The sequence below is a fragment of the Triticum dicoccoides genome, chromosome 1A (genome assembly GCF_002162155.2).
Source record: "Triticum dicoccoides isolate Atlit2015 ecotype Zavitan chromosome 1A, WEW_v2.0, whole genome shotgun sequence".
Taxonomy (NCBI): domain Eukaryota; kingdom Viridiplantae; phylum Streptophyta; class Magnoliopsida; order Poales; family Poaceae; genus Triticum; species Triticum dicoccoides.
In genome coordinates this window covers 429,126,647-429,130,030 of record NC_041380.1, presented here as the reverse complement: position 1 = coordinate 429,130,030, position 3,384 = coordinate 429,126,647, and positions in this window count along the sequence as shown.

The window sequence follows — 3,384 nt, the reverse complement described above, 5'->3', positions numbered from 1 at the left end:
TAAAATCAACACACAGGCGCCAGGATTTGTCCTTCTTTGGTACCATCACAAGGTTTGCTAGCCAGTCCGATGTTTTATATCTCTGATGAATCCGGACTCCAATAGCTTTGCTAGCTCCTCTCCCATGGCCTGTCTCTTAGGTTCGGAAAAATGCTGAAGAGCCTATTTGAAAGGTTTGAATCCTGCTTGGATATTTAAGCTGTGCTCGGCCAGCCTGCATGGGATTCCTGGCATGTCTGAAGGGTGCCAGGCGAAAATGTCCTAGTTCTCTCATAGGAACTCTCACAATGCGGCGTCGACATCAGGGTTTAACTGTGCCTCGATGGAAGCTGTTTTATTGGGGTCCATTGGATGGACTTGGAATTTGACTATTTCGTCCGCCGGTTTAAAGGAGGTGGACTTGGATCTTTTGTCGAGTACCACATCGTCCCTATTCACCATAGAGCGCAACGCAGTTAGCTCCTCAGCCGCTAGGGCTTCGGATAGTGCCTCGAGGGCCAGTGCGGGTGTCTTGTTTTCAGCGCGGAGTGCTATGTCCGGATCACTAGCGAGAGTGATGATCCCGTTAGGCCCGGGCATCTTGAGCTTCATGTACCCGTAATGGGGTATTGCTTGGAATATTGTAAACGCTTCCCGCCCTAGCAGAGCGTGATAACCGCTGCTGAACGGAGCCACCTGGAATGTGATCTCTTCAGACCTGTAATTATCCGGCGTGCCGAACACCACATCTAGTGTGATTTTTCCTGTACAGCGCGCTTCCCGACTGGGGATTATTCCTCTAAAGGTTGTGCTGCTTCGCTCAATGTGGTTCCAGTCTATTTCCATTTTTTGAAGGGTCTCCTCATAAATGAGGTTCAATCCGTTGCCGCCAATCATGAGTACCTTGTTAAGACGAAAGTCGTCCACTATTGGACTGAGGACCAATGCGGCTGGTGCTCGAGCTGTTTGGGATTTAGGTTCATGACTGGCATTAAAGGTAATAGCCGTGTCACTCCATGGGTTTATTGTTGCTACTTGGTAGACTTCGGCAAGGCTGCGGAGTGTCCTTTTTCGCATATTATTAGATGTGAAAGTCTCGAAGACTGTTAATACCGTATTGGTGTCTCTGTGGTGGCTTTCTGTGCCCTCCGGTATTAGGAGATTTTCGCCAATTTTGGCCACTTTCCGGAGTATCCAACATGCTCTGAGGCTGTGAGTTGGTGTGGCGTCCTCTGTACTGTGAATTTTACAGGGTCCATTAAGCCATCCTTCCAGTATGGTTCCATGCCCTGTAGAGGATTTTTGCTTTTTAGTGCTTGACCCGGGTGACTGGTGATGATGCACCCTTTTATTTCGGACTGGGTTTGTATTCAGGGCCGAATTGTCCCAAAATTTTATTTCGGTTTTCCAGGCGCTTTGCATCGCACACTAATTTCGTACAATGGACGCCAAGTCAGCAAAGCGTGTAATATCACGGCGACTTATGGCGTTGAGTATTCCCTTGTCCGTGCAATTATTGCAGAAGATTGAGATTGCGTGTTCCTCGTGGCAGTCCCTTAGCCTGTTCTTAACCAGGAGGAATCTGGCCCAGTAATGATGTACTATTTCATCGGGTTCTTGCCTGATTTTGGATAGATCGCTTATGTTGGGGTGGGTGGGTGGAATTAAATCTGAAGCCTCACCCCATCTAAGGTCAGAGGCTGAGGAATATCCGAACTCGAAAATTTGGATTCCTGGATGTTGTCCAATGAATCCAGCCCGTCGCCTGACTCTAAATTCAGGTCATGAGTGATATCCTCCCCTCCGCGGGTATCCGGCTTGGAGGGATCGGGAATCTGGACGTAGCAAGTCCTTAAGATAGATGAAGGGTCGCCGCACTGTCCCTCTACCATGGCAACGTGATGGGTGACCTGGGGAGAGTTAATCTCTCTTAGATCGGGTTTAGGCCCAATCTGGTCGTAATCCGTGGCGACTCCCAGGGCGGCGAAGAGATCCAAGAGCTCGTTTATGGAGGAGAGATCCATTGGATCTAACTGCTCGGCGAGTTCCGAGCTGACATGAAGATTGTTTTCGATGGCTCGAGAGGTCATCGTCGGCGCAGAAGCCGAACATGCCGTCATAAGAAAACCACCTAGCCGGAGGGTTTAGCCGACAGCCAAAGCTCCCTTAGCAACGGTGCCGTCTTTAAAGATGGGGCGAGGCATCCTTCCTGATGGCGACGACATAGAGGAACTCTCAATGAAAGCACCAATGTCGGTGTCAAAACCGGCGGATCTCGGGTAGGGGGTCCCGAACTTTGCGTTTAGGCCGGATTGTAACAGGAAGAAAGGGACACGAAGTTTTAACCAGGTTCGGGCCCTCTCGATGGAGGTAAAACCCTACGTCCCGCTTGATTAATATTGATGATATGGGTAGTACAAGAGTAGATCTACCATGAGATCGAAGAGGCTAAACCCTAGAAGCTAGCCTATGGTATGATTGTCGATGTGTATGTTGTCCTACGGACTAAAACCCTTCGGTTTATATAGACACTGGAGAGGGTTAGGGTTACACAAAGTCAGTTACAATGGTAGGAGATCTTCATATCCGTATCACCAAGCTTGCCTTCCACGCCAAGGAAAGTCCCTTCCGTAGACGGGACGGAGTCTTCAATCTTGTATCTTCACAGTACAACAGTCCAACCAAAGGATATAGTCCGGCTGTCCGGACACCCCCTAATCCAGGACTCCCTCACCTATCAAAAAAGGTAATTTAACGACTTAATTTGGATCAATCTATGGTGCAAATGAGGTGAGGAGGAGGAGGCAGCCGAGACAAGCTTGGAGGAGGAGGTGGAGAAAATGAAGTGGGGAAAGTGAGTGTGTAGGTGGCTGTCCAAAATATCTTGCTGGTCATAGGTTACTAATGGCGCACCACCTACAAACACGCCATTAGTAGTTTTGCAAAAAAATGATAATAGTGGCGCACGTGGTGAGTGGTGCACCATTACTAGTTAAACTAGTAATGGCGCATTGTTCCCTGGTGCGCCATTAGTATTTTTGGAAAAAAATATGTTAGTAGTGGCGCACCATGGGTGTGGTGCGCCATTAGTGTCTATCACACTAATGGCGCACTGACACATGGTGCGCCACTGCTATATAGGAGTGGTGCACCACATGTATGGTGCGCCATTAGTGTCCATATCATCTATAGCCCTTTTCCTAGTAGTGATCGGCTGGCCCTATACTCTGCTCCTGGTGAGCTCACCATCATGGGTGACCTAAGGGCTAAGGTGGGTAACTTAAACTTTTCCACAAATCCCCTTGAAATGTATGAATGCGATGCACCAGTATAAAAAAGAACGAGAGTGGTAAATGACTTAAATAAAAACTTACCAATAATTGCATCTGGCTGCTCTTCAACCTT